Source organism: Oncorhynchus kisutch, linkage group LG13 (assembly GCF_002021735.2).
Source record: "Oncorhynchus kisutch isolate 150728-3 linkage group LG13, Okis_V2, whole genome shotgun sequence".
NCBI classification, from domain to species: Eukaryota; Metazoa; Chordata; class Actinopteri; order Salmoniformes; family Salmonidae; genus Oncorhynchus; species Oncorhynchus kisutch.
The window spans coordinates 77,314,861-77,342,714 of record NC_034186.2 but is presented as its reverse complement, the minus strand read 5'-3'; the positions used below and the strand labels follow the sequence as shown (position 1 = coordinate 77,342,714).

General features: G+C 40.4%; 9 non-coding genes across 9 annotated transcripts; all 9 read right to left on the bottom strand.

The window, feature by feature from the left end:
- Window positions 1–2,692: 2,692 nt before the first annotated feature.
- Window positions 2,693–2,765, bottom strand: trnat-ugu (transfer RNA threonine (anticodon UGU)). Its single transcript has one exon. It is a non-coding gene; the product is annotated as a tRNA-Thr (tRNA).
- A 4,353-nt stretch (window positions 2,766–7,118) lies between these two features.
- trnat-ugu (transfer RNA threonine (anticodon UGU)) lies at window positions 7,119–7,191 on the bottom strand. The gene has a single exon. It is a non-coding gene; the product is annotated as a tRNA-Thr (tRNA).
- A 2,183-nt stretch (window positions 7,192–9,374) lies between these two features.
- Window positions 9,375–9,447, bottom strand: trnat-ugu (transfer RNA threonine (anticodon UGU)). Its single transcript has one exon. It is a non-coding gene; the product is annotated as a tRNA-Thr (tRNA).
- Window positions 9,448–11,635: 2,188 nt separating this feature from the next.
- trnat-ugu (transfer RNA threonine (anticodon UGU)) lies at window positions 11,636–11,708 on the bottom strand. The gene has a single exon. It is a non-coding gene; the product is annotated as a tRNA-Thr (tRNA).
- Window positions 11,709–13,896: 2,188 nt separating this feature from the next.
- trnat-ugu (transfer RNA threonine (anticodon UGU)) lies at window positions 13,897–13,969 on the bottom strand. The gene has a single exon. It is a non-coding gene; the product is annotated as a tRNA-Thr (tRNA).
- Window positions 13,970–18,317: 4,348 nt separating this feature from the next.
- trnat-ugu (transfer RNA threonine (anticodon UGU)) lies at window positions 18,318–18,390 on the bottom strand. Its single transcript has one exon. It is a non-coding gene; the product is annotated as a tRNA-Thr (tRNA).
- A 2,183-nt stretch (window positions 18,391–20,573) lies between these two features.
- On the bottom strand, window positions 20,574–20,646 carry trnat-ugu (transfer RNA threonine (anticodon UGU)). The gene has a single exon. It is a non-coding gene; the product is annotated as a tRNA-Thr (tRNA).
- Window positions 20,647–22,836: 2,190 nt separating this feature from the next.
- On the bottom strand, window positions 22,837–22,909 carry trnat-ugu (transfer RNA threonine (anticodon UGU)). Its single transcript has one exon. It is a non-coding gene; the product is annotated as a tRNA-Thr (tRNA).
- A 2,184-nt stretch (window positions 22,910–25,093) lies between these two features.
- trnat-ugu (transfer RNA threonine (anticodon UGU)) lies at window positions 25,094–25,167 on the bottom strand. The gene has a single exon. It is a non-coding gene; the product is annotated as a tRNA-Thr (tRNA).
- Window positions 25,168–27,854: the final 2,687 nt, after the last annotated feature.

Genomic DNA, 27,854 nt, shown 5'->3' with positions numbered 1-27,854 from the left:
CCCCTCCCACCAATCTCTGAAAACCATCCAACTTTATAATGGTGAACTTATCACATGTTCTGGCCTGGTTTAGATCTTATCTGTCGGAAAGATATCAGTTTGTCTCTGTGAATGGTTTGTCCTCTGACAAATCAACTGTAAATTTCGGTGTTCCTCAAGGTTCCGTTTTAGGACCACTATTGTTTTCACTATATATTTTACCTCTTGGGGATGTTATTCGAAAACATAATGTAAACTTTCACTGCTATGCGGATGACACACAGCTGTACATTTCAATGAAACATGGTGAAGCCCCAAAATTGCCCTCGCTAGAAGCATGTGTTTCAGACATAAGGAAGTGGATGGCTGCAAACTTTCTACTATTAAACTCGGACAAAACAGAGATGCTTGTTCTAGGTCCCAAGAAACAAAGAGATCTTCTGTTGAATCTGACAATTAATCTTAATGGTTGTACAGTCGTCTCAAATAAAACTGTGAAGGACCTCGGCGTTACTCTGGACCCTGATCTCTCTTTTGAAGAACATATCAAGACCATTTCGAGGACAGCTTTTTTCCATCTACGTAACATTGCAAAAATCTTAAACTTTCTGTCCAAAAATGATGCAGAAAAATTAATCCATGCTTTTGTCACTTCTAGGTTAGACTACTGCAATGCTCTATTTTCCGGCTACCCGGATAAAGCACTAAATAAACTTCAGTTAGTGCTAAATACGGCTGCTAGAATCCTGACTAGAACCAAAAAATTTGATCATATTACTCCAGTGCTAGCCTCTCTACACTGGCTTCCTGTCAAAGCAAGGGCTGATTTCAAGGTTTTACTGCTAACCTACAAAGCATTACATGGGCTTGCTCCTACCTATCTCTCTGATTTGGTCCTGCCGTACATACCTATACGTACGCTACGGTCACAAGACGCAGGCCTCCTAATTGTCCCTAGAATTTCTAAGCAAACAGCTGGAGGCAGGGCTTTCTCCTATAGAGCTCCATTTTTATGGAACGGTCTGCCTACCCATGTCAGAGACGCAAACTCGGTCTCAACCTTTAAGTCTTTACTGAAGACTCATCTCTTCAGTGGGTCATATGATTGAGTGTAGTCTGGCCCAGGAGTGGGAAGGTGAACGGAAAGGCTCTGGAGCAACGAACCGCCCTTGCTGTCTCTGCCTGGCCGGTTCCCCTCTTTCCACTGGGATTCTCTGCCTCTAACCCTATTACAGGGGCTGAGTCACTGGCTTGCTGGGGCTCTCTCATGCCGTCCCTGGAGGGGGTGCGTCACCTGAGTGGGTTGATTCACTGTTGTGGTCATCCTGTCTGGGTTGGCGCCCCCCCTTGGGTTGTGCCGTGGCGGAGATCTTTGTGGGCTTGTTTCACTTCTCTTGACAGTAATACCCTTTTCCCACAACATCCGGTGAAATTGGAGAGCGCCAAATTCAAATGACAAAGTCATAATATTAAACATTCATGAAGATAGAAGTGTGTCATATCATTTAAAAGCTTAACGGCTTGTTAATCCAAATGCGTTGCCAGATTTCAAAAAGGCTTTACGGCGGAAGCATACCATGTGATTATCTGAGGACAGCGCACCACATCAAAATATTTTTTCAACCAGCACAGGCTTCACAGAATCGCAAATAGCGATGAAATAAATCACTTACCTTTGAAGATCTTCCTCTGTTTGCAATCCCAAGGGTCCCAGCTACACAATGAATGTGCGTTTTGTTTGATCAAGTCCTTCTTTATATCCCAAAAAGTTAGTTTAGTTGGCGCCATTGATTTCAGTAATCCACTCCTTCAACATGCATACAAAGGAATCCAAAAAGCTACCGGTAAACTTTGTTCATACAAGTCAAACAATGTTCTATTCAATCCTCAGGTACCCTAATTTGTAAATAAAGGATAAACCTCCAGACAGAAAGAACGGTGTTCAATAGGAAAGGAAAATAACGAAGAGCGCACCCTCATTCATGGGCGCCAAAAGCCTACTTTTCCTGTTGAGCTCCCTTGGGAAAAACTACTATTACTTGTTCGTATTTCAACAAACAAGCCTGAAACCCTGTTTAAAGACTGTTGACATCTAGTGGAATCCATAGGTACAGCAATCTGGGAGGAATTTTTATATACAGACCCATAGACTTGCATTGGAAAGGCTTCTTAGCGCCAAAAAATAAAACGATTTCTGGATGGTTTTTCCTTGGGTTTTCGCCTGCCATATGAATTCTGTTATACTCACAAACATTATTTTAACCGTTTAGAAAATTCAAAGTGTTTTCCATCAAATTCTACCAATTATATGCATTTCCTAGCTTCTGGGCCTGAATAACAGGCTGTTTACTTTGGGCACGTCAGTCAGGCAGAAATTCAGAATACTGCCCCCTATCCTTAAGAAGTTTTAATACTTTCTCAGAAGTAGACATTATTTACTATACTGAACAAAAATATATACGCAACATGCAACACGCTACAATTTTTTTTTTTACTGAGTTACAGTTAATATAAGGAAAAGTTCAAGTTAATGTTGTTATTCTTTCAACATGCATCACTGGATTACATGACCTCTGCTACTCCTGTCTCTAGTTTCAGCACTTTTAAAATCATGATGGGCAGCCCAGGACAGAATCGGCAAATGGTTACTCCCACCCTTTGCAGCACTGTGTAAAGTTTCAGATGAATGTCACAGAGGGTAGAGTCAAAATCAAGGCCCCAGTGAGAATTGAACTCACGACCCCTGGTTTACAAGACCAGTGCTCTAACCACTGAGCTATGGAGCCATACAGCTATGTATGAATAATTGGAACGTTATAAAGAACACACCCGTCATACAGTTAAAAAAAGAGACACACCTAAGTATCCAAACATGCAGCTTTCCCAGTCTGGCTCCTACAGTAAAAGCAGATTCCTTGACATCCTTTGTTATACATTTAATGACAAACTCTCCCAGGTCTATGTGACCCAGAGGCAGGTCTGGTCTAGTGGTCATCATTCTTCAGAATTCTCCTTTAATAGTCTCCTCTCCTCCTTTCATTGTCTCCTCTCTTAATGACCATCTATTTTGTTATTTTTAGGGGTAGATCAGCTTTAATACTGCAGATAGATTGAGTGTCCTTTCAATGTAACTGTCTGCATCATTTCCAATCCCCCATACATTTTTTTTACAAACATTCCATTATATTATTTTCCCTTAACCCTACCACCCCTCCCCTAATTGGAGTAAATTAATGGACATCAATACTTAGACTTCTACTTCTAGCTTATACATACTATAAACATATTAGGGACACAGTATATTTTACATTAGTCATATTTTTATATTTTTAATTTTAGTCCCACCCTTCAGCTACCCTCAACCCCTCCCACCAATCTCTGAAAACCATCCAACTTTATAATGGTGAACTTATCACATGTTCTGGCCTGGTTTAGATCTTATCTGTCGGAAAGATATCAGTTTGTCTCTGTGAATGGTTTGTCCTCTGACAAATCAACTGTAAATTTCGGTGTTCCTCAAGGTTCCGTTTTAGGACCACTATTGTTTTCACTATATATTTTACCTCTTGGGGATGTTATTCGAAAACATAATGTAAACTTTCACTGCTATGCGGATGACACACAGCTGTACATTTCAATGAAACATGGTGAAGCCCCAAAATTGCCCTCGCTAGAAGCATGTGTTTCAGACATAAGGAAGTGGATGGCTGCAAACTTTCTACTATTAAACTCGGACAAAACAGAGATGCTTGTTCTAGGTCCCAAGAAACAAAGAGATCTTCTGTTGAATCTGACAATTAATCTTAATGGTTGTACAGTCGTCTCAAATAAAACTGTGAAGGACCTCGGCGTTACTCTGGACCCTGATCTCTCTTTTGAAGAACATATCAAGACCATTTCGAGGACAGCTTTTTTCCATCTACGTAACATTGCAAAAATCTTAAACTTTCTGTCCAAAAATGATGCAGAAAAATTAATCCATGCTTTTGTCACTTCTAGGTTAGACTACTGCAATGCTCTATTTTCCGGCTACCCGGATAAAGCACTAAATAAACTTCAGTTAGTGCTAAATACGGCTGCTAGAATCCTGACTAGAACCAAAAAATTTGATCATATTACTCCAGTGCTAGCCTCTCTACACTGGCTTCCTGTCAAAGCAAGGGCTGATTTCAAGGTTTTACTGCTAACCTACAAAGCATTACATGGGCTTGCTCCTACCTATCTCTCTGATTTGGTCCTGCCGTACATACCTATACGTACGCTACGGTCACAAGACGCAGGCCTCCTAATTGTCCCTAGAATTTCTAAGCAAACAGCTGGAGGCAGGGCTTTCTCCTATAGAGCTCCATTTTTATGGAACGGTCTGCCTACCCATGTCAGAGACGCAAACTCGGTCTCAACCTTTAAGTCTTTACTGAAGACTCATCTCTTCAGTGGGTCATATGATTGAGTGTAGTCTGGCCCAGGAGTGGGAAGGTGAACGGAAAGGCTCTGGAGCAACGAACCGCCCTTGCTGTCTCTGCCTGGCCGGTTCCCCTCTTTCCACTGGGATTCTCTGCCTCTAACCCTATTACAGGGGCTGAGTCACTGGCTTGCTGGGGCTCTCTCATGCCGTCCCTGGAGGGGGTGCGTCACCTGAGTGGGTTGATTCACTGTTGTGGTCATCCTGTCTGGGTTGGCGCCCCCCCCTTGGGTTGTGCCGTGGCGGAGATCTTTGTGGGCTATACTCAGCCTTGTCTCAGGATGTTAAGTTGGTGGTTGAAGATATCCCTCTAGTGGTGTGGGGGCTGTGCTTTGGCAAAGTGGGTGGGGTTATATCCTTCCTGTTTGGCCCTGTCCGGGGGTGTCCTCGGATGGGGCCACAGTGTCTCCTGACCCCTCCTGTCTCAGCCTCCAGTATTTATGCTGCAGTAGTTTATGTGTCGGGGGGCTGGGGTCAGTTTGTTATATCTGGAGTACTTCTCCTGTCCTATTCGGTGTCCTGTGTGAATCTAAGTGTGCGTTCTCTAATTCTCTCCTTCTCTCTTTCTTTCTCTCTCTCGGAGGACCTGAGCCCTAGGACCATGCCCCAGGACTACCTGACATGATGACTCCTTGCTGTCCCCAGTCCACCTGGCCATGCTGCTGTTCCAGTTTCAACTGACCTGAGCCCTAGGACCATGCCCCAGGACTACCTGACATGATTACTCCTTGCTGTCCCCAGTCTACCTGGCCATGCTGCTGCTCCAGTTTCAACTTCCACCTGACTGTGCTGCTGCTCTAGTTTCAACTGTTCTGCCTTATTATTATTCGACCATGCTGGTCATTTATGAACATTGAACATCTTGGCCATGTTCTGTTATAATCTCCACCCGGCACAGCCAGAAGAGGACTGGCCACCCCACATAGCCTGGTTCCTCTCTAGGTTTCTTCCTAGGTATTGGCCTTTTCTAGGGAGTTTTTCCTAGCCACCGTGCTTCTACACCTGCATTGCTTGCTGTTTGGGGTTTTAGGCTGGGTTTCTGTACAGCACTTTGAGATATCAGCTGATGTACGAAGGGCTATATAAATAAATTTGATTTGATTTGATTTGATTTATCATTGTTCAGTTGTATTCCAGGGAGGTTAGAGAAATGATCTAGATTGTCTATGAGGCTGTGCAGCGATCCAAATGGTGGTTTTAAAAGAAAGCATGAGTCCTCAGCATACAATGACACCTTTGTTTTTAAGCCCCGGATTTCTATCCCCTTGATTTTATTGTTGGATCTGATTTTAATAGCTAACATTTCGATGGCCATAATAAATAGATATGTCGATAGTTGACAACCTTGTTTCACTTCTCTTGACAGTAATACCCTTTTCCCACAACATCCGGTGAAATTGGAGAGCGCCAAATTCAAATGACAAAGTCATAATATTAAACATTCATGAAGATAGAAGTGTGTCATATCATTTAAAAGCTTAACTGCTTGTTAATCCAAATGCGTTGCCAGATTTCAAAAAGGCTTTACGGCGGAAGCATACCATGTGATTATCTGAGGACAGCGCACCACATCAAAATATTTTTTCAACCAGCACAGGCTTCACAGAATCGCAAATAGCGATGAAATAAATCACTTACCTTTGAAGATCTTCCTCTGTTTGCAATCCCAAGGGTCCCAGCTACACAATGAATGTGCGTTTTGTTTGATCAAGTCCTTCTTTATATCCCAAAAAGTTAGTTTAGTTGGCGCCATTGATTTCAGTAATCCACTCCTTCAACATGCATACAAAGGAATCCAAAAAGCTACCGGTAAACTTTGTTCATACAAGTCAAACAATGTTCTATTCAATCCTCAGGTACCCTAATTTGTAAATAAAGGATAAACCTCCAGACAGAAAGAACGGTGTTCAATAGGAAAGGAAAATAACGAAGAGCGCACCCTCATTCATGGGCGCCAAAAGCCTACTTTTCCTGTTGAGCTCCCTTGGGAAAAACTACTATTACTTGTTCGTATTTCAACAAACAAGCCTGAAACCCTGTTTAAAGACTGTTGACATCTAGTGGAATCCATAGGTACAGCAATCTGGGAGGAATTTTTATATACAGACCCATAGACTTGCATTGGAAAGGCTTCTTAGCGCCAAGAAATAAAACGATTTCTGGATATTTTTTCCTTGGGTTTTCGCCTGCCATATGAATTCTGTTATACTCACAAACATTATTTTAACCGTTTAGAAAATTCAAAGTGTTTTCCATCAAATTCTACCAATTATATGCATTTCCTAGCTTCTGGGCCTGAATAACAGGCTGTTTATTTTGGGCACGTCAGTCAGGCAGAAATTCAGAATACTGCCCCCTATCCTTAAGAAGTTTTAATACTTTCTCAGAAGTAGACATGATTTACTATACTGAACAAAAATATATACGCAACACGCAACACGCAACAATTTTTTTTTTACTGAGTTACAGTTAATATAAGGAAAAGTTCAAGTTAATGTTGTTATTCTTTCAACATGCATCACTGGATTACATGACCTCTGCTACTCCTGTCTCTAGTTTCAGCACTTTTTAAATCATGATGGGCAGCCCAGGACAGAATCGGCAAATGGTTACTACCACCCTTTGCAGTACTGTGTAAAGTTTCAGATGAATGTCACAGAGGGTAGAGTCAAAATCAAGGCCCCAGTGAGAATTGAACTCACGACCCCTGGTTTACAAGACCAGTGCTCTAACCACTGAGCTATGGAGCCATACAGCTATGTATGAATAATTGGAACGTTATAAAGAACACACCCGTCATACAGTTAAAAAAAGAGACACACCTAAGTAACCAAACATGCAGCTTTCCCAGTCTGGCTCCTACAGTAAAAGCAGATTCCTTGACATCCTTTGTTATACATTTAATGACAAACTCTCCCAGGTCTATGTGACCCAGAGGCAGGTCTGGTCTAGTGGTCATCATTCTTCAGAATTCTCCTTTAATAGTCTCCTCTCCTCCTTTCATTGTCTCCTCTCTTAATGACCATCTATTTTGTTATTTTTAGGGGTAGATCAGCTTTAATACTGCAGATAGCTTGTGTGTCCTTTCAATGTAACTGTCTGCATCATTTCCAATCCCCCATACATTTTTTTTACAAACATTCCATTATATTATTTTCCCTTAACCCTACCACCCCTCCCCTAATTGGAGTAAATTAATGGACATCAATACTTAGACTTCTACTTCTAGCTTATACATACTATAAACATATTAGGGACACAGTATATTTTACATTAGTCATATTTTTATATTTTTAATTTTAGTCCCACCCTTCAGCTACCCTCAACCCCTCCCACCAATCTCTGAAAACCATCCAACTTTATAATGGTGAACTTATCATTGTTCAGTTGTATTCCAGAGAGGTTAGAGAAATGATCTAGATTGTCTATGAGGCTGTGCAGCGATCCAAATGGTGGTTTTAAAAGAAAGCATGAGTCCTCAGCATACAATGACACCTTTGTTTTTAAGCCCCGGATTTCTATCGCCTTGATTTTATTGTTGGATCTGATTTTAATAGCTAAAATTTCGATGGCCATAATAAATAGATATGTCGATAGTTGACAACCTTGTTTCACTTCTCTTGACAGTAATACCCTTTTCCCACAACATCCGGTGAAATTGGAGAGCGCCAAATTCAAATGACAAAGTCATAATATTAAACATTCATGAAGATAGAAGTGTGTCATATCATTTAAAAGCTTAACTGCTTGTTAATCCAAATGCATTGCCAGATTTCAAAAAGGCTTTACGGCGGAAGCATACCATGCGATTATCTGAGGACAGCGCACCACATCAAAATATTTTTTCAACCAGCACAGGCTTCACAGAATAGCAAATAGCAATGAAATAAATCACTTACCTTTGAAGATCTTCCTCTGTTTGCAATCCCAAGGGTCCCAGCTACACAATGAATGTGCGTCTTGTTTGATCAAGTCCTTCTTTATATCCCAAAAAGTTAGTTTAGTTGGCGCCATTGATTTCAGTAATCCACTCCTTCAACATGCATACAAAGGAATCCAAAAAGCTACCGGTAAACTTTGTTCATACAAGTCAAACAATGTTCTATTCAATCCTCAGGTACCCTAATTTGTAAATAAAGGATAAACCTCCAGACAGAAAGAACGGTGTTCAATAGGAAAGGAAAATAACGAAGAGCGCACCCTCATTCATGGGCGCCAAAAGCCTACTTTTCCTGTTGAGCTCCCTTGGGAAAAACTACTATTACTTGTTCGTATTTCAACAAACAAGCCTGAAACCCTGTTTAAAGACTGTTGACATCTAGTGGAATCCATAGGTACAGCAATCTGGGAGGAATTTTTATATACAGACCCATAGACTTGCATTGGAAAGGCTTCTTAGCGCCAAAAAATAAAACGATTTCTGGATGGTTTTTCCTTGGGTTTTCGCCTGCCATATGAATTCTGTTATACTCACAAACATTATTTTAACCGTTTAGAAAATTCAAAGTGTTTTCCATCAAATTCTACCAATTATATGCATTTCCTAGCATCTGGGCCTGAATAACAGGCAGTTTACTTTGGGCACGTCAGTCAGGCAGAAATTCAGAATACTGCCCCCTATCCTTAAGAAGTTTTAATACTTTCTCAGAAGTAGACATTATTTACTATACTGAACAAAAATATATACGCAACACGCAACAATTTTTTTTTTTTACTGAGTTACAGTTAATATAAGGAAAAGTTCAAGTTAATGTTGTTATTCTTTCAACATGCATCACTGGATTACATGACCTCTGCTACTCCTGTCTCTAGTTTCAGCACTTTTAAAATCATGATGGGCAGCCCAGGACAGAATCGGCAAATGGTTACTCCCACCCTTTGCAGCACTGTGTAAAGTTTCAGATGAATGTCACAGAGGGTAGAGTCAAAATCAAGGCCCCAGTGAGAATTGAACTCACGACCCCTGGTTTACAAGACCAGTGCTCTAACCACTGAGCTATGGAGCCATACTGCTATGTATGAATAATTGGAACGTTATAAAGAACACACCCGTCATACAGTTAAAAAAAGAGACACACCTAAGTAACCAAACATGCAGCTTTCCCAGTCTGGCTCCTACAGTAAAAGCAGATTCCTTGACATCCTTTGTTATACATTTAATGACAAACTCTCCCAGGTCTATGTGACCCAGAGGCAGGTCTGGTCTAGTGGTCATCATTCTTCAGAATTCTCCTTTAATAGTCTCCTCTCCTCCTTTCATTGTCTCCTCTCTTAATGACCATCTATTTTGTTATTTTTAGGGGTAGATCAGCTTTAATACTGCAGATAGATTGTGTGTCCTTTCAATGTAACTGTCTGCATCATTTCCAATCCCCCATACATTTTTTTTACAAACATTCCATTGTATTATTTTCCCTTAACCCTACCACCCCTCCCCTAATTGGAGTAAATTAATGGACATCAATACTTAGACTTCTACTTCTAGCTTATACATACTATAAACATATTAGGGACACAGTATATTTTACATTAGTCATATTTTTATATTTTTAATTTAGTCCCACCCTTCAGCTACCCTCAACCCCTCCCACCAATCTCTGAAAACCATCCAACTTTATAATGGTGAACTTATCATTGTTCAGTTGTATTCCAGAGAGGTTAGAGAAATGATCTAGATTGTCTATGAGGCTGTGCAGCGATCCAAATGGTGGTTTTAAAAGAAAGCATGAGTCCTCAGCATACAATGACACCTTTGTTTTTAAGCCCCGGATTTCTATCGCCTTGATTTTATTGTTGGATCTGATTTTAATAGCTAAAATTTCGATGGCCATAATAAATAGATATGTCGATAGTTGACAACCTTGTTTCACTTCTCTTGACAGTAATACCCTTTTCCCACAACATCCGGTGAAATTGGAGAGCGCCAAATTCAAATGACAAAGTCATAATATTAAACATTCATGAAGATAGAAGTGTGTCATATCATTTAAAAGCTTAACTGCTTGTTAATCCAAATGCATTGCCAGATTTCAAAAAGGCTTTACGGCGGAAGCATACCATGCGATTATCTGAGGACAGCGCACCACATCAAAATATTTTTTCAACCAGCACAGGCTTCACAGAATAGCAAATAGCAATGAAATAAATCACTTACCTTTGAAGATCTTCCTCTGTTTGCAATCCCAAGGGTCCCAGCTACACAATGAATGTGCGTTTTGTTTGATCAAGTCCTTCTTTATATCCCAAAAAGTTAGTTTAGTTGGCGCCATTGATTTCAGTAATCCACTCCTTCAACATGCATACAAAGGAATCCAAAAAGCTACCGGTAAACTTTGTTCATACAAGTCAAACAATGTTCTATTCAATCCTCAGGTACCCTAATTTGTAAATAAAGGATATACTCCAGACAGAAAGAACGGTGTTCAATAGGAAAGGAAAATAACGAAGAGCGCACCCTCATTCATGGGCGCCAAAAGCCTACTTTTCCTGTTGAGCTCCCTTGGGAAAAACTACTATTACTTGTTCGTATTTCAACAAACAAGCCTGAAACCCTGTTTAAAGACTGTTGACATCTAGTGGAATCCATAGGTACAGCAATCTGGGAGGAATTTTTATATACAGACCCATAGACTTGCATTGGAAAGGCTTCTTAGCGCCAAAAAATAAAACGATTTCTGGATGGTTTTTCCTTGGGTTTTCGCCTGCCATATGAATTCTGTTATACTCACAAACATTATTTTAACCGTTTAGAAAATTCAAAGTGTTTTCCATCAAATTCTACCAATTATATGCATTTCCTAGCTTCTGGGCCTGAATAACAGGCAGTTTACTTTGGGCACGTCAGTCAGGCAGAAATTCAGAATACTGCCCCCTATCCTTAAGAAGTTTTAATACTTTCTCAGAAGTAGACATTATTTACTATACTGAACAAAAATATATACGCAACACGCAACACGCTACAATTTTTTTTTTTTACTGAGTTACAGTTAATATAAGGAAAAGTTCAAGTTAATGTTGTTATTCTTTCAACATGCATCACTGGATTACATGACCTCTGCTACTCCTGTCTCTAGTTTCAGCACTTTTAAAATCATGATGGGCAGCCCAGGACAGAATCGGCAAATGGTTACTCCCACCCTTTGCAGCACTGTGTAAAGTTTCAGATGAATGTCACAGAGGGTAGAGTCAAAATCAAGGCCCCAGTGAGAATTGAACTCACGACCCCTGGTTTACAAGACCAGTGCTCTAACCACTGAGCTATGGAGCCATACTGCTATGTACGAATAATTGGAACGTTATAAAGAACACACCCGTCATACAGTTAAAAAAAGAGACACACCTAAGTAACCAAACATGCAGCTTTCCCAGTCTGGCTCCTACAGTAAAAGCAGATTCCTTGACATCCTTTGTTATACATTTAATGACAAACTCTCCCAGGTCTATGTGACCCAGAGGCAGGTCTGGTCTAGTGGTCATCATTCTTCAGAATTCTCCTTTAATAGTCTCCTCTCCTCCTTTCATTGTCTCCTCTCTTAATGACCATCTATTTTGTTATTTTTAGGGGTAGATCAGCTTTAATAGTGCAGATAGATTGTGTGTCCTTTCAATGTAACTGTCTGCATCATTTCCAATCCCCCATACATTTTTTTTACAAACATTCCATTGTATTATTTTCCCTTAACCCTACCACCCCTCCCCTAATTGGAGTAAATTAATGGACATCAATACTTAGACTTCTACTTCTAGCTTATACATACTATAAACATATTAGGGACACAGTATATTTTACATTAGTCATATTTTTATATTTTTAAATTTAGTCCCACCCTTCAGCTACCCTCAACCCCTCCCACCAATCTCTGAAAACCATCCAACTTTATAATGGTGAACTTATCATTGTTCAGTTGTATTCCAGAGAGGTTAGAGAAATGATCTAGATTGTCTATGAGGCTGTGCAGCGATCCAAATGGTGGTTTTAAAAGAAAGCATGAGTCCTCAGCATACAATGACACCTTTGTTTTTAAGCCCCGGATTTCTATCGCCTTGATTTTATTGTTGGATCTGATTTTAATAGCTAAAATTTCGATGGCCATAATAAATAGATATGTCGATAGTTGACAACCTTGTTTCACTTCTCTTGACAGTAATACCCTTTTCCCACAACATCCGGTGAAATTGGAGAGCGCCAAATTCAAATGACAAAGTCATAATATTAAACATTCATGAAGATAGAAGTGTGTCATATCATTTAAAAGCTTAACTGCTTGTTAATCCAAATGCATTGCCAGATTTCAAAAAGGCTTTACGGCGGAAGCATACCATGTGATTATCTGAGGACAGCGCACCACATCAAAATATTTTTTCAACCAGCACAGGCTTCACAGAATCGCAAATAGCGATGAAATAAATCACTTACCTTTGAAGATCTTCCTCTGTTTGCAATCCCAAGGGTCCCAGCTACACAATGAATGTGCGTTTTGTTTGATCAAGTCCTTCTTTATATCCAAAAAGTTAGTTTAGTTGGCGCCATTGATTTCAGTAATCCACTCCTTCAACATGCATACAAAGGAATCCAAAAAGCTACCGGTAAACTTTGTTCATACAAGTCAAACAATGTTCTATTCAATCCTCAGGTACCCTAATTTGTAAATAAAGGATAATACTCCAGACAGAAAGAACGGTGTTCAATAGGAAAGGAAAATAACGAAGAGCGCACCCTCATTCATGGGCGCCAAAAGCCTACTTTTCCTGTTGAGCTCCCTTGGGAAAAACTACTATTACTTGTTCGTATTTCAACAAACAAGCCTGAAACCCTGTTTAAAGACTGTTGACATCTAGTGGAATCCATAGGTACAGCAATCTGGGAGGAATTTTTATATACAGACCCATAGACTTGCATTGGAAAGGCTTCTTAGCGCCAAAAAATAAAACGATTTCTGGATGGTTTTTCCTTGGGTTTTCGCCTGCCATATGAATTCTGTTATACTCACAAACATTATTTTAACCGTTTAGAAAATTCAAAGTGTTTTCCATCAAATTCTACCAATTATATGCATTTCCTAGCTTCTGGGCCTGAATAACAGGCAGTTTACTTTGGGCACGTCAGTCAGGCAGAAATTCAGAATACTGCCCCCTATCCTTAAGAAGTTTTAATACTTTCTCAGAAGTAGACATTATTTACTATACTGAACAAAAATATATACGCAACATGCAACACGCTACAATTTTTTTTTTTACTGAGTTACAGTTAATATAAGGAAAAGTTCAAGTTAATGTTGTTATTCTTTCAACATGCATCACTGGATTACATGACCTCTGCTACTCCTGTCTCTAGTTTCAGCACTTTTAAAATCATGATGGGCAGCCCAGGACAGAATCGGCAAATGGTTACTCCCACCCTTTGCAGCACTGTGTAAAGTTTCAGATGAATGTCACAGAGGGTAGAGTCAAAATCAAGGCCCCAGTGAGAATTGAACTCACGACCCCTGGTTTACAAGACCAGTGCTCTAACCACTGAGCTATGGAGCCATACAGCTATGTATGAATAATTGGAACGTTATAAAGAACACACCCGTCATACAGTTAAAAAAAGAGACACACCTAAGTAACCAAACATGCAGCTTTCCCAGTCTGGCTCCTACAGTAAAAGCAGATTCCTTGACATCCTTTGTTATACATTTAATGACAAACTCTCCCAGGTCTATGTGACCCAGAGGCAGGTCTGGTCTAGTGGTCATCATTCTTCAGAATTCTCCTTTAATAGTCTCCTCTCCTCCTTTCATTGTCTCCTCTCTTAATGACCATCTATTTTGTTATTTTTAGGGGTAGATCAGCTTTAATACTGCAGATAGATTGAGTGTCCTTTCAATGTAACTGTCTGCATCATTTCCAATCCCCCATACATTTTTTTTACAAACATTCCATTATATTATTTTCCCTTAACCCTACCACCCCTCCCCTAATTGGAGTAAATTAATGGACATCAATACTTAGACTTCTACTTCTAGCTTATACATACTATAAACATATTAGGGACACAGTATATTTTACATTAGTCATATTTTTATATTTTTAATTTTAGTCCCACCCTTCAGCTACCCTCAACCCCTCCCACCAATCTCTGAAAACCATCCAACTTTATAATGGTGAACTTATCACATGTTCTGGCCTGGTTTAGATCTTATCTGTCGGAAAGATATCAGTTTGTCTCTGTGAATGGTTTGTCCTCTGACAAATCAACTGTAAATTTCGGTGTTCCTCAAGGTTCCGTTTTAGGACCACTATTGTTTTCACTATATATTTTACCTCTTGGGGATGTTATTCGAAAACATAATGTAAACTTTCACTGCTATGCGGATGACACACAGCTGTACATTTCAATGAAACATGGTGAAGCCCCAAAATTGCCCTCGCTAGAAGCATGTGTTTCAGACATAAGGAAGTGGATGGCTGCAAACTTTCTACTATTAAACTCGGACAAAACAGAGATGCTTGTTCTAGGTCCCAAGAAACAAAGAGATCTTCTGTTGAATCTGACAATTAATCTTAATGGTTGTACAGTCGTCTCAAATAAAACTGTGAAGGACCTCGGCGTTACTCTGGACCCTGATCTCTCTTTTGAAGAACATATCAAGACCATTTCGAGGACAGCTTTTTTCCATCTACGTAACATTGCAAAAATCTTAAACTTTCTGTCCAAAAATGATGCAGAAAAATTAATCCATGCTTTTGTCACTTCTAGGTTAGACTACTGCAATGCTCTATTTTCCGGCTACCCGGATAAAGCACTAAATAAACTTCAGTTAGTGCTAAATACGGCTGCTAGAATCCTGACTAGAACCAAAAAATTTGATCATATTACTCCAGTGCTAGCCTCTCTACACTGGCTTCCTGTCAAAGCAAGGGCTGATTTCAAGGTTTTACTGCTAACCTACAAAGCATTACATGGGCTTGCTCCTACCTATCTCTCTGATTTGGTCCTGCCGTACATACCTATACGTACGCTACGGTCACAAGACGCAGGCCTCCTAATTGTCCCTAGAATTTCTAAGCAAACAGCTGGAGGCAGGGCTTTCTCCTATAGAGCTCCATTTTTATGGAACGGTCTGCCTACCCATGTCAGAGACGCAAACTCGGTCTCAACCTTTAAGTCTTTACTGAAGACTCATCTCTTCAGTGGGTCATATGATTGAGTGTAGTCTGGCCCAGGAGTGGGAAGGTGAACGGAAAGGCTCTGGAGCAACGAACCGCCCTTGCTGTCTCTGCCTGGCCGGTTCCCCTCTTTCCACTGGGATTCTCTGCCTCTAACCCTATTACAGGGGCTGAGTCACTGGCTTGCTGGGGCTCTCTCATGCCGTCCCTGGAGGGGGTGCGTCACCTGAGTGGGTTGATTCACTGTTGTGGTCATCCTGTCTGGGTTGGCGCCCCCCCCTTGGGTTGTGCCGTGGCGGAGATCTTTGTGGGCTATACTCAGCCTTGTCTCAGGATGTTAAGTTGGTGGTTGAAGATATCCCTCTAGTGGTGTGGGGGCTGTGCTTTGGCAAAGTGGGTGGGGTTATATCCTTCCTGTTTGGCCCTGTCCGGGGGTGTCCTCGGATGGGGCCACAGTGTCTCCTGACCCCTCCTGTCTCAGCCTCCAGTATTTATGCTGCAGTAGTTTATGTGTCGGGGGGCTGGGGTCAGTTTGTTATATCTGGAGTACTTCTCCTGTCCTATTCGGTGTCCTGTGTGAATCTAAGTGTGCGTTCTCTAATTCTCTCCTTCTCTCTTTCTTTCTCTCTCTCGGAGGACCTGAGCCCTAGGACCATGCCCCAGGACTACCTGACATGATGACTCCTTGCTGTCCCCAGTCCACCTGGCCATGCTGCTGTTCCAGTTTCAACTGACCTGAGCCCTAGGACCATGCCCCAGGACTACCTGACATGATTACTCCTTGCTGTCCCCAGTCTACCTGGCCATGCTGCTGCTCCAGTTTCAACTTCCACCTGACTGTGCTGCTGCTCTAGTTTCAACTGTTCTGCCTTATTATTATTCGACCATGCTGGTCATTTATGAACATTGAACATCTTGGCCATGTTCTGTTATAATCTCCACCCGGCACAGCCAGAAGAGGACTGGCCACCCCACATAGCCTGGTTCCTCTCTAGGTTTCTTCCTAGGTATTGGCCTTTTCTAGGGAGATTTTCCTAGCCACCGTGCTTCTACACCTGCATTGCTTGCTGTTTGGGGTTTTAGGCTGGGTTTCTGTACAGCACTTTGAGATATCAGCTGATGTACGAAGGGCTATATAAATAAATTTGATTTGATTTGATTTGATTTATCATTGTTCAGTTATATTCCAGGGAGGTTAGAGAAATGATCTAGATTGTCTATGAGGCTGTGCAGCGATCCAAATGGTGGTTTTAAAAGAAAGCATGAGTCCTCAGCATACAATGACACCTTTGTTTTTAAGCCCCGGATTTCTATCCCCTTGATTTTATTGTTGGATCTGATTTTAATAGCTAACATTTCGATGGCCATAATAAATAGATATGTCGATAGTTGACAACCTTGTTTCACTTCTCTTGACAGTAATACCCTTTTCCCACAACATCCGGTGAAATTGGAGAGCGCCAAATTCAAATGACAAAGTCATAATATTAAACATTCATGAAGATAGAAGTGTGTCATATCATTTAAAAGCTTAACTGCTTGTTAATCCAAATGCATTGCCAGATTTCAAAAAGGCTTTACGGCGGAAGCATACCATGCGATTATCTGAGGACAGCGCACCACATCAAAATATTTTTTCAACCAGCACAGGCTTCACAGAATAGCAAATAGCAATGAAATAAATCACTTACCTTTGAAGATCTTCCTCTGTTTGCAATCCCAAGGGTCCCAGCTACACAATGAATGTGCGTCTTGTTTGATCAAGTCCTTCTTTATATCCCAAAAAGTTAGTTTAGTTGGCGCCATTGATTTCAGTAATCCACTCCTTCAACATGCATACAAAGGAATCCAAAAAGCTACCGGTAAACTTTGTTCATACAAGTCAAACAATGTTCTATTCAATCCTCAGGTACCCTAATTTGTAAATAAAGGATAATACTCCAGACAGAAAGAACGGTGTTCAATAGGAAAGGAAAATAACGAAGAGCGCACCCTCATTCATGGGCGCCAAAAGCCTACTTTTCCTTTTGAGCTCCCTTGGGAAAAACTACTATTACTTGTTCGTATTTCAACAAACAAGCCTGAAACCCTGTTTAAAGACTGTTGACATCTAGTGGAATCCATAGGTACAGCAATCTGGGAGGAATTTTTATATACAGACCCATAGACTTGCATTGGAAAGGCTTCTTAGCGCCAAAAAATAAAACGATTTCTGGATGGTTTTTCCTTGGGTTTTCGCCTGCCATATGAATTCTGTTATACTCACAAACATTATTTTAACCGTTTAGAAAATTCAAAGTGTTTTCCATCAAATTCTACCAATTATATGCATTTCCTAGCATCTGGGCCTGAATAACAGGCAGTTTACTTTGGGCACGTCAGTCAGGCAGAAATTCAGAATACTGCCCCCTATCCTTAAGAAGTTTTAATACTTTCTCAGAAGTAGACATTATTTACTATACTGAACAAAAATATATACGCAACACGCAACAATTTTTTTTTTTTACTGAGTTACAGTTAATATAAGGAAAAGTTCAAGTTAATGTTGTTATTCTTTCAACATGCATCACTGGATTACATGACCTCTGCTACTCCTGTCTCTAGTTTCAGCACTTTTAAAATCATGATGGGCAGCCCAGGACAGAATCGGCAAATGGTTACTCCCACCCTTTGCAGCACTGTGTAAAGTTTCAGATGAATGTCACAGAGGGTAGAGTCAAAATCAAGGCCCCAGTGAGAATTGAACTCACGACCCCTGGTTTACAAGACCAGTGCTCTAACCACTGAGCTATGGAGCCATACAGCTATGTATGAATAATTGGAACGTTATAAAGAACACACCCGTCATACAGTTAAAAAAAGAGACACACCTAAGTAACCAAACATGCAGCTTTCCCAGTCTGGCTCCTACAGTTAAAGCAGATTCCTTGACATCCTTTGTTATACATTTAATGACAAACTCTCCCAGGTCTATGTGACCCAGAGGTAGGTCTGGTCTAGTGGTCATCATTCTTCAGAATTCTCCTTTAATAGTCTCCTCTCCTCCTTTCATTGTCTCCTCTCTTAATGACCATCTATTTTGTTATTTTTAGGGGTAGATCAGCTTTAATAGTGCAGATAGATTGTGTGTCCTTTCAATGTAACTGTCTGCATCATTTCCAATCCCCCATACATTTTTTTTACAAACATTCCATTGTATTATTTTCCCTTAACCCTACCACCCCTCCCCTAATTGGAGTAAATTAATGGACATCAATACTTAGACTTCTACTTCTAGCTTATACATACTATAAACATATTAGGGACACAGTATATTTTACATTAGTCATATTTTTATATTTTTAAATTTAGTCCCACCCTTCAGCTACCCTCAACCCCTCCCACCAATCTCTGAAAACCATCCAACTTTATAATGGTGAACTTATCATTGTTCAGTTGTATTCCAGAGAGGTTAGAGAAATGATCTAGATTGTCTATGAGGCTGTGCAGCGATCCAAATGGTGGTTTTAAAAGAAAGCATGAGTCCTCAGCATACAATGACACCTTTGTTTTTAAGCCCCGGATTTCTATCGCCTTGATTTTATTGTTGGATCTGATTTTAATAGCTAAAATTTCGATGGCCATAATAAATAGATATGTCGATAGTTGACAACCTTGTTTCACTTCTCTTGACAGTAATACCCTTTTCCCACAACATCCGGTGAAATTGGAGAGCGCCAAATTCAAATGACAAAGTCATAATATTAAACATTCATGAAGATAGAAGTGTGTCATATCATTTAAAAGCTTAACTGCTTGTTAATCCAAATGCATTGCCAGATTTCAAAAAGGCTTTACGGCGGAAGCATACCATGCGATTATCTGAGGACAGCGCACGACATCAAAATATTTTTTCAACCAGCACAGGCTTCACAGAATAGCAAATAGCAATGAAATAAATCACTTACCTTTGAAGATCTTCCTCTGTTTGCAATCCCAAGGGTCCCAGCTACACAATGAATGTGCGTTTTGTTTGATCAAGTCCTTCTTTATATCCCAAAAAGTTAGTTTAGTTGGCGCCATTGATTTCAGTAATCCACTCCTTCAACATGCATACAAAGGAATCCAAAAAGCTACCGGTAAACTTTGTTCATACAAGTCAAACAATGTTCTATTCAATCCTCAGGTACCCTAATTTGTAAATAAAGGATAATACTCCAGACAGAAAGAACGGTGTTCAATAGGAAAGGAAAATAACGAAGAGCGCACCCTCATTCATGGGCGCCAAAAGCCTACTTTTCCTGTTGAGCTCCCTTGGGAAAAACTACTATTACTTGTTCGTATTTCAACAAACAAGCCTGAAACCCTGTTTAAAGACTGTTGACATCTAGTGGAATCCATAGGTACAGCAATCTGGGAGGAATTTTTATATACAGACCCATAGACTTGCATTGGAAAGGCTTCTTAGCGCCAAAAAATAAAACGATTTCTGGATGGTTTTTCCTTGGGTTTTCGCCTGCCATATGAATTCTGTTATACTCACAAACATTATTTTAACCGTTTAGAAAATTCAAAGTGTTTTCCATCAAATTCTACCAATTATATGCATTTCCTAGCATCTGGGCCTGAATAACAGGCAGTTTACTTTGGGCACGTCAGTCAGGCAGAAATTCAGAATACTGCCCCCTATCCTTAAGAAGTTTTAATACTTTCTCAGAAGTAGACATTATTTACTATACTGAACAAAAATATATACGCAACACGCAACAATTTTTTTTTTTTACTGAGTTACAGTTAATATAAGGAAAAGTTCAAGTTAATGTTGTTATTCTTTCAACATGCATCACTGGATTACATGACCTCTGCTACTCCTGTCTCTAGTTTCAGCACTTTTAAAATCATGATGGGCAGCCCAGGACAGAATCGGCAAATGGTTACTCCCACCCTTTGCAGCACTGTGTAAAGTTTCAGATGAATGTCACAGAGGGTAGAGTCAAAATCAAGGCCCCAGTGAGAATTGAACTCACGACCCCTGGTTTACAAGACCAGTGCTCTAACCACTGAGCTATGGAGCCATACTGCTATGTACGAATAATTGGAACGTTATAAAGAACACACCCGTCATACAGTTAAAAAAAGAGACACACCTAAGTAACCAAACATGCAGCTTTCCCAGTCTGGCTCCTACAGTAAAAGCAGATTCCTTGACATCCTTTGTTATACATTTAATGACAAACTCTCCCAGGTCTATGTGACCCAGAGGCAGGTCTGGTCTAGTGGTCATCATTCTTCAGAATTCTCCTTTAATAGTCTCCTCTCCTCCTTTCATTGTCTCCTCTCTTAATGACCATCTATTTTGTTATTTTTAGGGGTAGATCAGCTTTAATAGTGCAGATAGATTGTGTGTCCTTTCAATGTAACTGTCTGCATCATTTCCAATCCCCCATACATTTTTTTTACAAACATTCCATTGTATTATTTTCCCTTAACCCTACCACCCCTCCCCTAATTGGAGTAAATTAATGGACATCAATACTTAGACTTCTACTTCTAGCTTATACATACTATAAACATATTAGGGACACAGTATATTTTACATTAGTCATATTTTTATATTTTTAAATTTAGTCCCACCCTTCAGCTACCCTCAACCCCTCCCACCAATCTCTGAAAACCATCCAACTTTATAATGGTGAACTTATCATTGTTCAGTTGTATTCCAGAGAGGTTAGAGAAATGATCTAGATTGTCTATGAGGCTGTGCAGCGATCCAAATGGTGGTTTTAAAAGAAAGCATGAGTCCTCAGCATACAATGACACCTTTGTTTTTAAGCCCCGGATTTCTATCGCCTTGATTTTATTGTTGGATCTGATTTTAAAAGCTAAAATTTCGATGGCCATAATAAATAGATATGTCGATAGTTGACAACCTTGTTTCACTTCTCTTGACAGTAATACCCTTTTCCCAGAACATCCGGTGAAATTGGAGAGCGCCAAATTCAAATGACAAAGTCATAATATTAAACATTCATGAAGATAGAAGTGTGTCATATCATTTAAAAGCTTAACTGCTTGTTAATCCAAATGCATTGCCAGATTTCAAAAAGGCTTTACGGCGGAAGCATACCATGCGATTATCTGAGGACAGCGCACCACATCAAAATATTTTTTCAACCAGCACAGGCTTCACAGAATAGCAAATAGCAATGAAATAAATCACTTACCTTTGAAGATCTTCCTCTGTTTGCAATCCCAAGGGTCCCAGCTACACAATGAATGTGCGTCTTGTTTGATCAAGTCCTTCTTTATATCCCAAAAAGTTAGTTTAGTTGGCGCCATTGATTTCAGTAATCCACTCCTTCAACATGCATACAAAGGAATCCAAAAAGCTACCGGTAAACTTTGTTCATACAAGTCAAACAATGTTCTATTCAATCCTCAGGTACCCTAATTTGTAAATAAAGGATAAACCTCCAGACAGAAAGAACGGTGTTCAATAGGAAAGGAAAATAACGAAGAGCGCACCCTCATTCATGGGCGCCAAAAGCCTACTTTTCCTGTTGAGCTCCCTTGGGAAAAACTACTATTACTTGTTCGTATTTCAACAAACAAGCCTGAAACCCTGTTTAAAGACTGTTGACATCTAGTGGAATCCATAGGTACAGCAATCTGGGAGGAATTTTTATATACAGACCCATAGACTTGCATTGGAAAGGCTTCTTAGCGCCAAAAAATAAAACGATTTCTGGATGGTTTTTCCTTGGGTTTTCGCCTGCCATATGAATTCTGTTATACTCACAAACATTATTTTAACCGTTTAGAAAATTCAAAGTGTTTTCCATCAAATTCTACCAATTATATGCATTTCCTAGCTTCTGGGCCTGAATAACAGGCAGTTTACTTTGGGCACGTCAGTCAGGCAGAAATTCAGAATACTGCCCCCTATCCTTAAGAAGTTTTAATACTTTCTCAGAAGTAGACATTATTTACTATACTGAACAAAAATATATACGCAACATGCAACACGCTACAATTTTTTTTTTTTACTGAGTTACAGTTAATATAAGGAAAAGTTCAAGTTAATGTTGTTATTCTTTCAACATGCATCACTGGATTACATGACCTCTGCTACTCCTGTCTCTAGTTTCAGCACTTTTAAAATCATGATGGGCAGCCCAGGACAGAATCGGCAAATGGTTACTCCCACCCTTTGCAGCACTGTGTAAAGTTTCAGATGAATGTCACAGAGGGTAGAGTCAAAATCAAGGCCCCAGTGAGAATTGAACTCACGACCCCTGGTTTACAAGACCAGTGCTCTAACCACTGAGCTATGGAGCCATACAGCTATGTACGAATAATTGGAACGTTATAAAGAACACACCCGTCATACAGTTAAAAAAAGAGACACACCTAAGTAACCAAACATGCAGCTTTCCCAGTCTGGCTCCTACAGTAAAAGCAGATTCCTTGACATCCTTTGTTATACATTTAATGACAAACTCTCCCAGGTCTATGTGACCCAGAGGCAGGTCTGGTCTAGTGGTCATCATTCTTCAGAATTCTCCTTTAATAGTCTCCTCTCCTCCTTTCATTGTCTCCTCTCTTAATGACCATCTATTTTGTTATTTTTAGGGGTAGATCAGCTTTAATAGTGCAGATAGATTGTGTGTCCTTTCAATGTAACTGTCTGCATCATTTCCAATCCCCCATACATTTTTTTTACAAACATTCCATTGTATTATTTTCCCTTAACCCTACCACCCCTCCCCTAATTGGAGTAAATTAATGGACATCAATACTTAGACTTCTACTTCTAGCTTATACATACTATAAACATATTAGGGACACAGTATATTTTACATTAGTCATATTTTTATATTTTTAAATTTAGTCCCACCCTTCAGCTACCCTCAACCCCTCCCACCAATCTCTGAAAACCATCCAACTTTATAATGGTGAACTTATCATTGTTCAGTTGTATTCCAGAGAGGTTAGAGAAATGATCTAGATTGTCTATGAGGCTGTGCAGCGATCCAAATGGTGGTTTTAAAAGAAAGCATGAGTCCTCAGCATACAATGACACCTTTGTTTTTAAGCCCCGGATTTCTATCGCCTTGATTTTATTGTTGGATCTGATTTTAATAGCTAAAATTTCGATGGCCATAATAAATAGATATGTCGATAGTTGACAACCTTGTTTCACTTCTCTTGACAGTAATACCCTTTTCCCACAACATCCGGTGAAATTGGAGAGCGCCAAATTCAAATGACAAAGTCATAATATTAAACATTCATGAAGATAGAAGTGTGTCATATCATTTAAAAGCTTAACTGCTTGTTAATCCAAATGCATTGCCAGATTTCAAAAAGGCTTTACGGCGGAAGCATACCATGCGATTATCTGAGGACAGCGCACGACATCAAAATATTTTTTCAACCAGCACAGGCTTCACAGAATAGCAAATAGCAATGAAATAAATCACTTACCTTTGAAGATCTTCCTCTGTTTGCAATCCCAAGGGTCCCAGCTACACAATGAATGTGCGTTTTGTTTGATCAAGTCCTTCTTTATATCCCAAAAAGTTAGTTTAGTTGGCGCCATTGATTTCAGTAATCCACTCCTTCAACATGCATACAAAGGAATCCAAAAAGCTACCGGTAAACTTTGTTCATACAAGTCAAACAATGTTCTATTCAATCCTCAGGTACCCTAATTTGTAAATAAAGGATAATACTCCAGACAGAAAGAACGGTGTTCAATAGGAAAGGAAAATAACAAGAGCGCACCCTCATTCATGGGCGCCAAAAGCCTACTTTCCTGTTGAGCTCCCTTGGGAAAAACTACTATTACTTGTTCGTATTTCAACAAACAAGCCTGAAACCCTGGTTTAAAGACTGTTGACATCTAGTGGAATCCATAGGTACAGCAATCTGGGAGGAATTTTTATATACAGACCCATAGACTTGCATTGGAAAGGCTTCTTAGCGCCAAAAAATAAAACGATTTCTGGATGGTTTTTCCTTGGGTTTTCGCCTGCCATATGAATTCTGTTATACTCACAAACATTATTTTAACCGTTTAGAAAATTCAAAGTGTTTTCCATCAAATTCTACCAATTATATGCATTTCCTAGCTTCTGGGCCTGAATAACAGGCAGTTACTTTGGGCACGTCAGTCAGGCAGAAATTCAGAATACTGCCCCCTATCCTTAAGAAGTTTTAATACTTTCTCAGAAGTAGACATTATTTACTATACTGAACAAAAATATATACGCAACATGCACACGCTACAATTTTTTTTTTTACTGAGTTACGTTAATATAAGGAAAAGTTCAAGTTAATGTTGTTATTCTTTCAACATGCATCACTGGATTACATGACCTCTGCTACTCCTGTCTCTAGTTTCAGCACTTTTAAAATCATGATGGGCAGCCCAGGACAGAATCGGCAAATGGTTACTCCCACCCTTGCAGCACTGTGTAAAGTTTCAGATGAATGTCACAGAGGGTAGAGTCAAAATCAAGGCCCCAGTGAGAATTGAACTCACGACCCCTGGTTTACAAGACCAGTGCTCTAACCACTGAGCTTATGGAGCCATACAGCTATGTATGAATAATTGGAACGTTATAAAGAACACACCCGTCATACAGTTAAAAAAAGAGACACACCTAAGTAACCAAACATGCAGCTTTCCCAGTCTGGCTCCTACAGTAAAAGCAGATTCCTTGACATCCTTTGTTATACATTTATGACAAACTCTCCCAGGTCTATGTGACCCAGAGGCAGGTCTGGTCTAGTGGTCATCATTCTTCAGAATTCTCCTTTAATAGTCTCCCTCTCCTTTCGTTGTCTCCTCTCTTAATGACCATCTATTTGTTATTTTAGGGTAGATCAGCTTTAATACTGCAGATAGATTGTGTGTCCTTTCAATGTAACGTCTGCATCATTTCAAGCCCCCATATACATTTTTTTACAAACATTCCATTATATATTTTTCCCTTAACCCTACCACCCCTCCCCAATTGGAGTAATAATGGACATCAATACTTAGACTTCTACTTCTAGCTTATACATACTATAAACATATTAGGGACACAGTATATTTACATTAGTCATATTTTTTATATTTTTAATTTTAGTCCACCCTTCCGCTACCCTCAACCCCTCCCACCAATCTCTGAAAACCATCCAACTTTATAATGGTGAACTTATCACATGTATGCATGCCTGGTTTAGATCTTATCTGTCGGAAAGATATCAGTTGTCTCTGTGAATGGTTTGTCCTCTGACAAATCAACTGTAAATTTCGGGTGTTCCTCAAGGTTCCGTTTTAGGACCACTATTGTTTTCACTATATATTTTACCTCTTGGGGATGTTATTCGAAAACATAATGTAAACTTTCACTGCTATGCGGATGACACACAGCTGTACATTTCAATGAAACATGGTGAAGCCCCAAAATTGCCCTCGCTAGAAGCATGTGTTTCAGACATAAGGAAGTGGATGGCTGCAAACTTTCTACTATTAAACTCGGACAAAACAGAGATGCTTGTTCTAGGTCCCAAGAAACAAAGAGATCTTCTGTTGAATCTGACAATTAATCTTAATGGTTGTACAGTCGTCTCAAATAAAACTGTGAAGGACCTCGGCGTTACTCTGGACCCTGATCTCTCTTTTGAAGAACATATCAAGACCATTTCGAGGACAGCTTTTTTCCATCTACGTAACATTGCAAAAATCTAAACTTTCTGTCCAAAAATGATGCAGAAAAATTAATCCATGCTTTTGTCACTTCTAGGTTAGACTACTGCAATGCTCTATTTTCCGGCTACCCGGATAAAGCACTAAATAAACTTCAGTTAGTGCTAAATACGGCTGCTAGAATCCTGACTAGAACCAAAAATTTGATCATATTACTCCAGTGCTAGCCTCTCTACACTGGCTTCCTGTCAAAGCAAGGGCTGATTTCAAGGTTTTACTGCTAACCTACAAAGCATTACATGGGCTTGCTCCTACCTATCTCTCTGATTTGGTCCTGCCGTACATACCTATACGTACGCTACGGTCACAAGACGCAGGCCTCCTAATTGTCCCTAGAATTTCTAAGCAAACAGCTGGAGGCAGGGCTTTCTCCTATAGAGCTCCATTTTTATGGAACGGTCTGCCTACCCATGTCAGAGACGCAAACTCGGTCTCAACCTTTAAGTCTTTACTGAAGACTCATCTCTTCAGTGGGTCATATGATTGAGTGTAGTCTGGCCCAGGAGTGGGAAGGTGAACGGAAAGGCTCTGGAGCAACGAACCGCCCTTGCTGTCTCTGCCTGGCCGGTTCCCCTCTTTCCACTGGGATTCTCTGCCTCTAACCCTATTACAGGGGCTGAGTCACTGGCTTGCTGGGGCTCTCTCATGCCGTCCCTGGAGGGGGTGCGTCACCTGAGTGGGTTGATTCACTGTTGTGGTCATCCTGTCTGGGTTGGCGCCCCCCCCCCCTTGGGTTGTGCCGTGGCGGAGATCTTTGTGGGCTATACTCAGCCTTGTCTCAGGATGGTAAGTTGGTGGTTGAAGATATCCCTCTAGTGGTGTGGGGGCTGTGCTTTGGCAAAGTGGGTGGGGTTATATCCTTCCTGTTTGGCCCTGTCCGGGGGTGTCCTCGGATGGGGCCACAGTGTCTCCTGACCCCTCCTGTCTCAGCCTCCAGTATTTATGCTGCAGTAGTTTATGTGTCGGGGGCTGGGGTCAGTTTGTTATATCTGGAGTACTTCTCCTGTCCTATTCGGTGTCCTGTGTGAATCTAAGTGTGCGTTCTCTAATTCCTCCTTCTCTCTTTCTTTCTCTCTCTCGGAGGACCTGAGCCCTAGGACCATGCCCCAGGACTACCTGACATGATGACTCCTTGCTGTCCCCAGTCCACCTGGCCATGCTGCTGTTCCAGTTTCAACTGACCTGAGCCCTAGGACCATGCCCCAGGACTACCTGACATGATGACTCCTTGCTGTCCCCAGTCTACCTGGCCATGCTGCTGCTCCAGTTTCAACTTCCACCTGACTGTGCTGCTGCTCTAGTTTCAACTGTTCTGCCTTATTATTATTCGACCATGCTGGTCATTTATGAACATTGAACATCTTGACCATGTTCTGTATAATCTCCACCCGGCACAGCCAGAAGAGGACTGGCCACCCCACATAGCCTGGTTCCTCTCTAGGTTTCTTCCTAGGTATTGGCCTTTCTAGGAGTTTTCCTAGCCACCGTGCTACACCTGCATTGCTTGCTGTTTGGGCTGGG